Genomic DNA, 14801 nt, shown 5'->3' with positions numbered 1-14801 from the left:
GGCACGGAAAAAGTCTGGAAACAAAAACAAAAAAGCAGCTGACTGTCTCATATAGAGGTGTACTAAGCCGATCCCTTCCAACGCACACAGGCCTGAAAATGTTATCACGTCGGATCGGCTCTAAATTACATGACAAACGAATGTCGCAAATATTTGATGAAAACGCATCATGCAATGTTTCGCGCCGTGGAGAACCTGGAGTGCATAATAAATTTTTGTCACCCGATGTTTACGAGCCTGGGCAGGCCAAAATTGAAAGCCGAAGGGTGAATCAATTATGGGCATAGCGCTGAAGGACCGGAATACGCTCTTTCAACTAAAATGTATTTTGCTGAAATGCATGTAGTGGAACGCACCATGGGCGGCTTTGAGCACCATCAACCAACCCGAAGCCAATATTTTTGCGTTATACATCTGAGCATCAGAGGCGAAGCCAAAGTCCCAGGCAGCACAAGAGCCCGGGCCAATATTGTCAGTGAGTTGGCAGAGATCAGCCCTATGTAGGCCCAGCGCTGCCATCCTATGGCTGGTATCGGTTGTGCCATTCTATAACACGTCCAACACTGGCCCTGAGGATTCCATTGGTAACCAATATTGTTCGTACCTATCTATAATGATAACAACATTGGCCCGTCATGTCCGACGCCCTCACAATATCGGTGGTACCATTATACGAGGATGGCAATGATGGGCCTGGATATCCGGCGTATCACCGGGGTTGGCGCTGCCATGAGATAAGGATGGCTATAACGGACAGCATTAGCCATCAGTCCACTGATGTTGGCCAATATACGACATATGCTGGACAATAATGTGAGCTCTGTTACAATGGCCCGCCAATGTCAGATATACACTGGCATACCTTACATATCAACAGTATTGGCATTGCCCTTTCATAAGGATGGCTATATCGAACAGCGTTAGCCATTACTCCACTGACGTTGGCTAATATATGGCATATGCTGGACAATACTGTCAGTTCTGTTACCATGTCCCGCCAAATGCATTAGCACACACTTCAGTCAACATTTTCTTGTCTATTTCACCTACTGGTCACTACTAGATGCAAATTAGCATGTGGTGGAAATATTCCGTGGGAAACCGCATTAGCGTGCTTTTGCGGTTGGCAGGCTCGTTTAATACCTGGAGTCATTAACTGTGCTGTTATAATCGATGTTTTCAAGTTACCTTTGCAATTTTAAATACTTCGGAAATGTTGTGTCTAAATAGTCTTGTGAAGTTCCGCGGTGCTGGTTTCAGTCGCATTTGCTTTAATCCCACCTAGCTGTTGCTGATGTTGCTTGGGATAACACCATGTTCTTTTACACTAGAACTTCATTGACTTAAGCTGGCACTGTAATCAATCCACATGTATACTGTGACGAATTTGGATGAGACCGACGATCGGTCAACGGCGTCAAATATCAATAAGTTTACCACCGTTTGCCTTTCCGTCAGGGCATTGGTGACGATAAATAGCTCCACGCCGACCGGCAGATTAGAAAGAATCAAAACGGCATGTCATATATCGTGCGTAGGCAATGGTTGCTATTTTTTGTATTCTCTTCGGCAATGGTCTAGGTTCTTTCATAGCTGCTCCCGTGGCGATTCCTGCTGCTCTGGGTGAAGACAATTCCAAAAGTTTTAGCAAATGTCTTTGCCCCCGAGTGTATTAGTTTTAACAACAGTGGCTTCAAACAGACGATTACCGCAGGACACGCATGCAGTGCGATGCAAAAAATGAGCGATAAGCCTCGGCATATTAAGGCTCGTACGTGACTCAGATCGACTATGGCGAGCGCGCTTCCATCAAAATAAACTTTAAAAATACACTCGGCCGTTTAAGCTATACGAATACGAAGCAACGCAGCACATACTTTCGCTTAAACGATATAACAATGGTGATCTAAATTAAAGCTGGGTTATTGAGCGGTAAATTAAACGTCGGTCCGCACATGTATGGACGTTCCCACATATGGCAAGTCGTATCGACGCTTCCTGCTTCGTTGTCACTCTAAGAAGGGAAGTATTAGAAAAAAAATGGAGAGAAAACACTGCACGTACAATCTCAGTATGAATAATAATAAGGTTATGCTGAAACAAATAACTGGGTTACAGTTTCACTTTTCTTCATCGCACTCGTTCCCACATTTGTTTTTTCTCAAGCGTCCCCCTTGTTGACGACACACCGCGCACTTCTGTTCCAGTCCACTGATTGCACTCACTCGCGCCGAAATATGAACGCTCTGTTCGCTGCTTGCTAGGTGCATTGAAAACATCACAAACATAGGAAGAAAAACATGGAGGCACGGCGCCAGAAACAGCGGCCCCGACTTGCCCGAGTGGATGCGCTCTGCAGGTGGAGTTGTCGGGTTACACGCTGCGCGATGCAATCCAAGACGCCGGCCCTGACGCTCCACGTGTGATTCAAGGTGCACACGGCCGCCGCCCGGGCGGGAATTTACGACGCAATGCGTCAGCCGCTATACTTTAAGGCTCTATTTCTTTCATATACCTATTTGACATACGTAGAGCTAGCGTAACTTACGTCTTAGGCTTTGCAAGAGTAGACCATTCCATACGCGTATAATCAAAAATACGACTGCAATGACCATGGTGCATTAATCACTGATGGAATATCGCACACATACGGTACTGGTAAATGCTCTATGATTATCTTGAAACACTAGTTCGGCAAACGAGTACGCCAGTTATTTGCTAAACAAGCCGCGAATATTCAAATCACTGCAGTGGCAAAAATGATCGCAGAGCCAGCTAGAGTCGCCCGCGGCACGGCGACGGGCCGGCTTCCACATTTCACAAGAACTTGAAACGCGAAATATATCCGCGTGGGGCTTTGTCACACTGAATTTCATAGGAAATCAAAATAGCTTCGTGTAGCAGCCAGTATACAAGAACGGCAGATCAGCAGAACAACATTTGATTGGACGCCATGCAAGTGCATTGATAGCATAATTTTTGAATTTCTGGGTTATTTTTTTTTGCACAAGTGCGAAAAAAAGAAGTCTGTAACGTTTCTCCGCTTTTATTCACACCCCCAATTTCGCGATTCCGTCGTCGTTCACTGCATTACAATGCTTGCGCTACATATGGCAAGAAGGAATAACTGTAGAGTTCAAAAACTAAATAAAGCAGTCGTTGTTTTACAATTAAGCTTAATTCGGTATCAAAGCTTATTATTCTCTAACTACCTTCGTGTTGGAACAGTTACAGGCGTGCGCGGGGAAGGGAGTTTTTTTTTTTTTTTTTACAAATATTGGGTATGCAGAGATTACCCACATGTAAACTGACTTGTTCGCATTAGAACGAAAAAAAATGTGAAAGAAAAGACTGGAAACACATATAAAATACGAAAAGGTACAATGGGTATATTAACAACTGAATTACAATGATACATCTTTGTTTCGCACACGCTCGTTCGCACAGTTTTTCACCGAATGCCCTCCGTGCTGACGCACCGTTCAATCCCGTCCTCGCGCACTTCGCACTCCTATCGTTCCCCGGATCGCACTCTCTCACCGCATGCGATGCGAGCAAGGTCCGAGGTTGCATGCGCGCGTCGAAATCCACGCAGGTGCGCCAAAGCGCTGGACGGGTCGACGCACCACTCAGGGTCCAAGGGGCGGACGGCCACCGCCCAGGGGAAGGAATTGCGCAGTAATAAAAACACGAACGCTAACAGACTGGAGACTTCTTTCAAACATTTCCGGGCTCTCAAAACAGGTTGCATAGAGAAATGTGCTTTTACCGCATTTTCTTGGTCAATAAAACATACGCAAGAAACTAAACTGGGAGAAAGAAACAAGCGTCTAATGAATCGGGCCAACAAACGACTAATCTAGCAGATAGAATGATGCTGACGGTGCGGATATATGAGAAAAAATGTAAGCATCGTATGCAACTAGCTTATAAAGAGGTGGCAAGTCGTGATACTGAGATGCTTAGCTCAATAATTTTCAACAAACTTGCTTCAAATCCTCATTTCAGGGTGATTGAAATATTCCACTCGATTGAGCACTATGGTATGAAAGAATTTTCGTTGGTATCCTAAAAGTGAGCAAACTATTCGTAGTAGAACACAGCATTCACAAAATACAACTTAAACAGGTTTGGGTGTTGAAACAAAACAGCTAGGCGCCTCTACAGAGCGACGACGCGCTTCGCTGCTGGCACAGAGCCCTACATAGATGAGCAGCCGCAGAGTGCATCTATTCTGCTGCTGCTGAAAAGGCGATTACTAAAAAGCTCGAAGGATGACGCGACAATCGCTTAGCCGGCATGACGGCGACAGTTGTATTTTGTATCAAAGAGGGCGCTCCGTTCTTTCGTCCATCCAACGGCCACTCGTTCGCTCGGCTCGACGGTCGGTGGCACCGCGCACGGAAAATGCTTCTTTCTTCAAGAAATATTCCATGTAAGTTTTCAAATTTTTTCATTCAGATTTCATAAAGCGTTTGTGTATATTGGAGCAAAATATTAGCCTCTTAAATTGAGCATTTTTTAAATTACAAGCGTTGTCTTACATTTCATTGTTGCTGCAGGCTGCGTAAGCCATGTGCTATGGAGATTTGTCTTCTTTTAGCATATTTCTTACGTTGTTAAGTTTTAAAAAGTGGTTCTCAAGTGTGCGCGACTTGATGCCGATCATTTTGCAGCTTATTTCAAGTTAAACCGTTACTGTTTTGCAGAGTACTGATTTTCTAAAGTAAACAACTGCGTGGCATCGTAGCCCTAAAAGCCAACTTCGGGTATTCACGGCGTTACAGTGGCTGGAACGGCGTATAGCCGTTGCATGGCTCGGCCGCTCGGGTTCCCTCGGGTGACCTCGGGCGGAGTCAGCGGAGTCCGGGCAAAAGCATATTTTCTCGTATCTGGCGCGATAAAACGCTGACCGCATGAGTCGCGCGGCAGTACGATGCGCAGTGCGCTGAGGACCGCTAAAGCATTGCCGCTCGGCGCTGTCGCCCAGGTTCTGGGTTTTTAGAAAATCGCTCATGATGCTGGAACCAGCTCGCGAGGTAGCCAATCGTAAAAGGCTTCGGGGTACTCACCTTAGTTGTTTCTTTTTTGCATGCAAAGTTTGTTTCCCTAGTCCGGTATGAGCGAAAATCCTGCAGACGCTCATTTCGTCTGATCCGTGCATATATGAGCGCATCGAGACGGTTTAGTAAAAGCTTGGTAGGGTAGTATTGCAAAACAAAAAATGCTAGTGTGGCTAGATATTTCTAATTTTCGAAAGTTGCAGAAAAACGCCACTGCTTTAAATCATGTCTGCATCGCAGTATAGTAGCACGCCGCTGCGCTGGGACCATATATTTTTTTTTTTTAGGGGGGGGGGGGGGGGGGGCTCGACGTTTTTCAAGAAATTTCATCAGTGTTGCTGTTTAGTGCAAGAAACTGGATATAGCGTAACTGTACTCATTTACCAAACGAGGAGGCGGCGCTAACAAAGCAAGGCTGAAAACGCGTCTCTGTCGCTGAGGTCCTTTGCTCTGTGCGATGTGCACCAGCGGCAGCGACAGGCGTTCGCGTCGTCGTCGCGCGATGCATCGCCAGGGATTGTCGCCTATTTTTTTCTTTCTGTATCGTTGCTTCAGTTGCAATAGATCAGTTGCAAAACCTACACGTCAGCTTCCCGGTGCGGCAGACATTCCTGCACAATGGCGGCATAGACTTTGGGGTACAGTGCTAGCACATCGCCTGACGGGTAGGTTAATTCCCGCACCTCTTGCCCATTCGTCACAGTATTATTCGCGTGCGCATTGTCGCCCCACTATTACCCTCTCCGGTTAGTGTCCCTTTTCTAAATTTTCTTTCTTCACCCGACAGTGCGCCCCCCTTTATTCCAGTGTTAAGAATGCCCAAAAACCTTTCTCTGACAATGGCCTGTGCGTGGGGAACTGCATCCCAAGCAGCGTGGACTGTGGTAGATGAATGTACTGCACCTAACTATTATCCCTGAATCAGGTTCTGTCGCCACTGTGCACGAATTCCTGCCTCACAGGGAAGCCGACTTGTAGGTTTTGCAACTGGTCTGTTATAGCATCTCCAGCAGGGCCGGAGCCTTAAGTGTGGGCGCTGGGTGGGCTCAGGCAATTTCAGTTCCAGGCCAGGTTCGGGTTTGTAGCATGAGGCCCGGGTCGGGCTCAAAATGTATGCCCGTGCACACCTCTAGTCGCGTCGGTTGTGTAGCACACGTTTGGCGACCGTGCCTGCTTTTAATTTTCTTCTTCGCACCATGACACTTTGCTCCAGCATCAAGACTGCATGAAACATCAGTATGCATTTTCCGGTCGTTATGCTAACTGTCGCCCCACCGCCCTGGCACAGCTATGTTATACCATGTGTAACATAGAGTTGCAATTAGTCCATTTTTTGAGACAGCTTTCAATTGGAATTATAGATTAACTAAAGAGAGAAGAGCCGTGGTATGCTGTTATCATGATTTAGAGGCATCGATTTAATGGAGATTTTCTTTCCTTGCATTTAGGGCTCTTTGCTCTATAACGCCCGCAGTCCAGCTGCTCCACTTGTATCATCGCACTGCTTTTGCACAAGCAATCATCTGCCATCAAAGGGGTGCTGCCTGAATGTGAGGCAGACAACATCGTCAACATTTTGGTGCTGCAAACCTGTCAACAACTGTGGGAGCCTTGCCATGAAACATGCTGTGTGTAAGGAAACATTGCCTCGGTAGGTATGACACATTGCCTTTGTTTTGCATTATATAAAGGCTTTAAATGCTCTTCTGGCGTTTTGCTATATGATTGCATGCTATATGACGTTTTCTGGCTTTTTAGCGCAAGACTTACTTGTTCAGATGTCTTGCCCACCAGTATGCAGAAAATAATATCCTTCATGTCCCTGGCAGTGCTTTAATAGCTGGTGCTATATTTCATTGCTTTATTTCAACAGTATGTGACTATTTCAAGTTGAGGCATGATTGAGTGAACCTGTGGTGTAATAGCACAATAATAGACATAGCTTGTGAACTTACGAGGTAGTTGTCATTTGTGTAACACGGGATTGCAGGTGCTTTAAGTGATGGAATATTTAGCATACTTGATTATGCTTGCATTACAAGAATTCGCAGGAAGCCTGTATTGAGGTTGCAGAGAAGAAAGCCATTCAGTATTGCTCAGGCTATTTGCCTTCCACTCTCCCTTCATTACTGCTGCCTGCACTGTATGTATTTGTTCATACAGACATGCAGTTACTGACTGCTTTTACATTTCTGGTTGCCTACACTGGATTCAGCCATGTAGATGTAGTATTACTTTGATCTAAACCAGGCTATTTACTTTGCTCAAAGTGACAATTTTAAATAATTTTCTCCCCAAGCCATTGAGATTCGCCATTAGCTCGCTTTATTCGTAGCTGCAATGAATTTATTCTGTAACCCTAGAGCAAGACATTTGCAGAAAGATCATCATGCAATACTCGTTCAAATTTTGTAAATTTTAGAGAACATTGTTTTTGCATATGCTTCTGTATTCAGAAAACAGAGCAGACTTGCTTACAGTGCAGGAGGGGTGGGCTGAAAGACAAAAGGAAATTATTAGTGTAGCTGCTCATTCAGGCGTGCATTCCTTGTGCATTTATTGCTCTTATATATGTGCACCTTTGCCTGCATGCTTGCCAGGGCTTTCCCCATAATGGGTGGCAGTGATCTTGCCGCCTACCTCTCAGGGGGACTGCCCTTTTCTAACTACCTGCTCACAACCAACTCACCTCCTGGGCTTCAAATTTGTCATACTCAAGGACGATTTTCTGTGTTTGATGCTACCGATGACGCCATTTAAGATACGCAGTGTGCATCATTGGTTCATTAGTTTCAATTCGGGATGTTGTCACCCCTTATATTCCTTACTCATATTTCTTTTTCTACATCCCCTTGCAACTGCCAAACGAAATAAGACGTACAAAACTGCCAAACTCCCGCAGTCTCTGAATGCTATGTCAACAACAAAAAAGCTTTTGCATGTCTTAATAAAAGTAGAAATTATCCCCCGATGTTTGTTTTGATTGTCATATCTAGTCAGACGGTTTAGTGAACTGCCACATGACCAAGCAAATTGCAACTGTAAGTGCAGTGAGGAGTCATGCGTTAGAGCAAGCATATGGATCTTGTGTTGCTTATCTGCTTAACTCCAAATATCCTCCTTTGTCAGACAAGATATTTTTTTAGAAAACTGGATGAGCCAGAAGAAAGCAGATTGGATTCTTAGCAGCATTGTTACTTGTTACATGTGCGTTCCACCCCTGTATACATGAATTCGGCAGAATTGCGTCGAGTACGTCTGTCGAGTGAAAAATCAGTTGTGGGGTTCATGTATACACAGTCGGGTCGAGTAAAATAGGCGGCGGAGCGGGTCGCGTTAACTCGATTTCAGGGGGTAGGTTAATTCGCTTGACCCGCTTATCTAAAGGCATGTAGACGCCATCCAGTCAGGGAGTATAGTTATGCATGTAGACGCTGTCCAGTCAGGGAGTATAGTTATGGGGAATTCTGGGATAGGAAAAAGCCTCTGGAGCGGCGACGAGCGTCACTCGAAATGAATGCTTTTTAGCGCTCATCAACGATAAAAAATAATCGAAGCTCTCGATAGTAAAAGTCAATGGGATCAAATACGAGTAAGAACTTGCACACTAACTTCGAATCTCGATGCTACGCTCTGCTACGATACTCACTAGAAAGCGAGTTCATGTAGACATCAGCCGTGTCGAGAATGATGACTTTGCTTACTCAACGCTGATTCAACCCGTTCTGTCGAGTCCATGTATACAAGGCTATTGTACTTGTAATTTTAGGTGAACTCTCAGTTCGTGTATTGCACATTAAATTTGAGCGATATGTGTGCTTTTTTGCGTCTGTGCTGTTTTGTTCTGCAAACAATACTATTTCTCCAGACACAATCTTATTTTTAATTTGAGTATAAAATATTGTCCATTTTTGAAAAAAAAAAATAATTTGTGAGGCTGTTAAGGAATTTCGATTTTGAAATATATTCACAAAATATCAACATTTTATAGATACTGAAATATAAAATGTGTGCGAAAAAACTTTTCAGCTCAGGATTAAACTGGTTTTTCAAGGAACTTGTGATAGGGTGGAAGTGAAAAATCACTGTCATGCTAGATGTATCGTTTTTTTATGATCCCAAAGTCACATCATGCATTGTATTTTAAGGTGTGCTTAAGCATGAAATAATATTTGGCCTCAGATATTCAGGCAGATTACTATTCTCTATACCAACAACTACTATGAATTGGTTTGAAGAAATCAGATGCCAGAGCACCACACCTGGTACCTGGACATAAAATCACCCAGGTATGCCTAACTGAATATAATCTTGCACGTGGAAGGTTGCCGATGGTATGGCGTTATGATTAGCTGCGATGAGGGAAAATGCATACCAGGTAGGCTGCTAGCTGATAAGGAAGTACGATATCATTGTACTCAGATCTAGCATAACATTTTCCTGCCTATGCAAAGTAAATTTCTAGTACTTGCTCAATTGCTCATTGCAGGCTGACTGTAATAATTTTAGCTGAACAAGCATGCACTGTATGATTACTAGAACTTCTTGTTGGGCTTGTTCGTGTTTATTTATTCTAAACTGAAGGCGCCAAAACAATGCACGCACACAAGAAAAGAACGGGACAGAGTTCCACTAACAACTGATTTATTGTGCAGAACAAGTACATATATATCTCACTGCCGGCACATGCGCAAGGAACACATTCAGCTACATCACATTCAGCATCTTGTAGTTTAAGATAAGCTAGTTCAAGAATGATTTCTCAGAGAAAGAGGCTATGGTATGAGGCATGGACTTCTTGAACATATCTTATCTTAAACTACATGACGCTGAATGGGTTCCTTGCGCATATGCCGGCAGTGAGATATATATGTATTTTATTCTGCTCAATAAATCAGTTTTGAATGGCGCTCTGTCCCGTTCTTCTTTTCCTGTTTGTGTGCATGTTGTCCTGGTGTCTTTAATTTATAATGAGCACTCTATGAAAACTATTCCTTGGTACATTACAAGTAAGGCAATTGTTTATAGTAGAATGCAGCAAGCAATAAAGCTGTGAAAACTGAAAAGCTGGAACTTGAAATGGTACTGTTATCTTGAGAATATTATATGTGTGCGCAGCCTAGAGAATATCTGCGATGTACACATCTCTCTCAGCTGATTGAAGATAGCTTGATCGATTCTGTCAGGGCAATTATTTCTTCATTCTGGCCGCAGTAATGTATGCGTGCCTGTAACTGGTGTACTCCAGAAAAATATTCTTTAATGTGTTCTTTAATATCCAGTTTTACATGCTTAGTAATCTATATTGTCTGTTGCAGGAATGTTTAAGAAGGTTTTAAAAATTGAACGTTCTGGAGCCTGAACCGTCATATTTTCAGGAAATGTAATTCTATATGCACACTAAGCATCCACCTGAAGTTATCGGTTTGCCGGAAGCAGGTTTTTTCTTCCAAATATCTTTCTTTTGTATCTGGAATGAATATTATTTTGCATATATGTTTATTATTCCTACGTTATGAGATGCTGCATGCCCTTGCAGGCCCAGAAACCTGTCGCAAAGTGCTGCGCGCTTTCCCTCACGGCTCCAAGGCTTCTGTAAAGTAGGCGTCTTCTGACTGCTGGTACGGCTAGTAGTAAAGCCACCTAAACGAACACTCGGGGTTATTGTTCTGTTTTCAAATACAAAAAGTCTTGGCCTCGCGACTCTAGGTAGTGCGCGGGAGTCGTCGCCATGGCCAGAAGCACTTTAACCGTTTTTTTTTTACCAAAAACAGCTTCACTATAAAGGGGGAAAATGTACAGTTGCCTATGAAAGATGAACTGGGACTTCAGTTTCACTTTACCATATCAGGCTTTACTATAGCGGGGTTCTGTATATTGTACTCAATCGTATAGAGCACCCAGACTTCAAATATGTGTTTGAATAAGTGTTGAGAAGGTGAGTTTAAATCTTATGGTGATATATGCTTGTCTTCTGTGCAGATGTCATTTGTAACACCCACGGGCCAATCTCCTCAACAAACTGTTCCCGAATGGTTGTTTCCTGCGGGGTGCCCAGCTTACTACCTGGGCCATGTGCTTCCCCCGCCCCCTCAACCTCATCACTTGATCCATTGACCCTTCACTGCCAACTATCATGCTCAACACAGTCCACTGCCATTTTCCATCCATGGTGGACACTTCCCTGGAGTGCACCCATGCTCAGCCTCCTATTCCTGCAGCACCTCTTGCACTACAAGGCTATAGTGCATCAACCCTGCTCAACATGTCCAGCTTCTTCTATCATGAGCAATGCACACTGCACCCCATCACCTCTACCTGCACTACCTGGTCATGTGCTGCATAGTGCCCTGTTACCAATTACACCTACTAGCATCTCCCATATTAGCCCTGTACCGAATGCCTCCTGCACTGCATTTTGGCCCTCTGATGTCCTTGTGGCATGTACATGTATATGAGCTCTCAATAAAATGTTTTCGGAAAATATTTTGCTTGCCTCATTTAATTGCATGGTTTTTATGGCTCCTTAGGGAGATGACATGCAAGGTGGTATTGGGAAATGACTGCATAAGAAAGCCACAATTGTCAAAGTAACAGTTAAGCAAATGGCAGCAGTAAGGGCAAGGGTGAAATAACTGCATGGCTAAAGGTGGCTTAACAGTGGCAGTGCCAGTGCCACGTGTGCCGATGAATACTTGTTGCATGCCAATAAATACCAATATCTGATACTAGCGGCACGGCCGGTTTATTGCCAATGCAAAATGTGCCAATGGATACTAGTGGCATGCCAATACGTGACGCAAGGGGCACGGCCAGCTGATAGCCTATGTTGGCAGTGCCAAGACAGGTGCAATGTTGGCATATAAGCCGGACCAATATATAAAAATGTAATTTCTCAAAAAGCCAGTGTTACGCCAATGTTGGTACCAATTTTTGTCGACGTTGGGCCGGGGTTGGTGCGATGTTGGTGTGCTGCCTGGGGTATTCTATCGTGGATATGCCTTAGTCTTGGCTCGGTTACACAGTGGAGGAAAAAGAAAGATCATAAGTATATGAAAGCATTTCGAACTTGTTCCTAGAAAGAATGAAGCCGTGAATATTACTATTATGTAGAACACCCAAAGTGGCACCAGGTAAATGTCAAAAAGCAGCGAGGACATTTAACAGCCTTGCTACCACAGAAGAGTACATTCGCACTATGTTTGACAGATGCCTGTCCCATCAATCAAGTCAGATAATTCTTTTAGCAAAGTTGCACCTCTTTAGTACAACTTGCTTGTACTAAGTTATACTTTCGCTAGTAGGGAAGGTCCTTAGCTACTAGCGAAGGAGTTACGGTCATATGAATCCGCGTACTCTAAGAGGGCCAAGAGAAGCTTTTCTTCAGTCCGCACTCATGAAGTCTTGCGAGCAAGAAATTAAGAAAACTTTGAAAACCAGATATCTATATTGGACGTGACAGGCTACCCTGCGCGATACTGACGGCGATTAGTGAAACTCTGCTGCTAATGCTAAAGGGCAAAGCACGCAAAAGTATATGTGGTACCATACATTCACAACGTCGCGCAGAACTTGAAGTGGCCGAAATGTACGAAGTACTGATGCAGTTCTCAGCATGATCGAAGAGCATAGGCCAGCTGTGCTATCGCACAGGACAAGGTAAAGCAATTAAAAGTGGTCGTGACAAACATCATGTGATGTAATTTGTAAAATATGCCACAGGTGCAGTTTACAGGATACCACTAGCGTGTGGAGATGCCTACATAGATAAGACGGGCAGCTGCATAATTGATCGCGGAAGACAGCATGAACGTTCTTCAGGAGGCAGAGGTAACAGCATACAGAAATCCCCGCAATACGTGTTTCTGATAGTTACACAAATTGCAAATGTCTCGCACGTTATCTGGGGATATAGGTTCTTAGCAGGGGAAGCAGCGCCATTTCACGTGAAATTTGGAAGTAATTTATTAAGGAAGATATCAATAGTATCAGTGATGCGCCAGCCGACCTATAAAACTAATTAGCATTTTTGAACGCCGATGTTAGAGTATGATACGCGTGCACATGTATGTACCCTGACCGCATGCGCCGCGGATTTCTGTATCTAAATCAGTTGATAGCTTTCACTCATCCTGCTCTATGTATCATTGTGTGTCGTGTTTTTGCCCATTTTGCCATGCTTTCTGCTGGCGATCACCAATTATCCGGAAACATCTGTTGTTAAAGAACACGTGATGCAAGGAAGCTCAATTTCCAACACGGTTTCGTGAACGCGCGCTTTATTTAAGCCTATGATTCGATATACTCTCATAGTCATTTCATACTGCCTCTACTTTCCGTAGCATCAGAACGTCGTCCCGGCAGTTATTGCGATTTCAGTGGTGCTGCAAGAAATACCGAGAGAGTATAAGATTCCGCCCTTGATGCTCTACCGACTTCTCTCCCATGTTTCTAGCGGTGTCTCCATTATCTCATGAGGCATCTACTTGTGCCTTTGTGTACGGTATATCTGTCTGTCTGCACAAAGTTCTAAGCTTGCTTTTCTTCCGACTGATCCTGGTTTCTTCTATCATTGTTCTTCTCTCGTTATGTTTGTCATTGCTGTTTCATTTGGCAGGCTCTGGCTGCCATTTCCTGGATGCCTATGCGCTGCGCATTGCTGGAGTATCTCTTTGTCACTCGGGGCTTGGCCTTATTACCTGAATATTTTTACCTCATCGTTTTTCCCTGAGCTCATGTCATATTTTTAAATTTTGTTCATTTTCTCAAATTGGCAAAGTCTAGCAAAGTTTCCAAGGTCCGTGAATCCTCTCTTTTATTCTCTTCATTTCTTAGCGGAAAAATAAAATTTGGGAACTGTTGTAGAGCCTTAATTAGCTTATATCGCGCATGGTCAGCGAGCTCGGGGTGAAGCTGACACCGACTCTTGACATTATCGTTACAACTTGTGTTCGCCTCTCCGTTGAGACAGTGTGCTCACCATATGGCCTCATGCATACCACTAGATCACAATATCATGAAAAATAAGAAAGTTAAATAATACAAAAACAAGACAGGAAAAATAAATCAAATAGATATAAAAACAAAGAGAAGAAATAAAGAGATGCAAAATTAAAAGAATCGTTTCAAGTTCCTAATTCTACGCCGCAATTCTACCATCAAGGTATGCCTTTAACGGTGTTGTTTCATCAGCTGACGCTCAATATCCACGTTCGGCAGCATCGAAAGGCTAGACATTTGTTGGGTGGTTTAACATCTGAAAGCGATTCCAGAGACGCCGTAGAGTAATGCAATGGATACTTTCAGCTTTGTGACGTTTGTAACGTCCACGGACACAGTTCATGTGTACATTGCGATTGGGCTAAATATAAACCCTGCCAACACGGCCATAACCAGAACCGTTTGCTCCTCTGAGTATTCGAGTACCCTAACCACTGAGTCACGGCGGCTGAATAATGCCATGAGAGCGCATGCCTGCATCGCGGGATTCTGCCGGTGCGTGTAAGGATTTTGGCCTTCAAGAAGACTGAGTTCCAGTGCCAGGCAACCATAAAAAAGTGTGCTGTAGAGGATTAGCGTATGCCCGATCGGTTCCTAATTCGAAATTCGTGAGACCTTTTAGGCTAAATGTTTACATATGTTATATTTTTGTGTGCTAGTGGATGCCGAAAAACATGCTATGAAAAGATACCTAGGCCTTTACCTTTAATTTTAATTTTATAGATTGCTCCATCTCAG

At 43.9% G+C, this 14801-nt stretch overlaps 1 long non-coding RNA gene across 1 annotated transcript; it reads left to right on the top strand.

The window, feature by feature from the left end:
- Positions 1–4360: 4360 nt before the first annotated feature.
- On the top strand, positions 4361–11766 carry LOC146174670 (uncharacterized). The gene is made up of 3 exons (XR_014702315.1): positions 4361–4435; positions 6512–6714; positions 11046–11766. It is a non-coding gene; the product is annotated as an uncharacterized LOC146174670 (long non-coding RNA).
- The last annotated feature ends 3035 nt before the right edge of the window (positions 11767–14801 follow it).

The sequence above is a fragment of the Amblyomma maculatum genome, chromosome 11 (assembly GCF_055883805.1).
Source record: "Amblyomma maculatum isolate TAMU_Amacu chromosome 11, ASM5588380v1, whole genome shotgun sequence".
Taxonomy (NCBI): domain Eukaryota; kingdom Metazoa; phylum Arthropoda; class Arachnida; order Ixodida; family Ixodidae; genus Amblyomma; species Amblyomma maculatum.
Note: the sequence above shows the minus strand (reverse complement) of the source record. Positions and strands in the feature narration are given on the sequence as shown.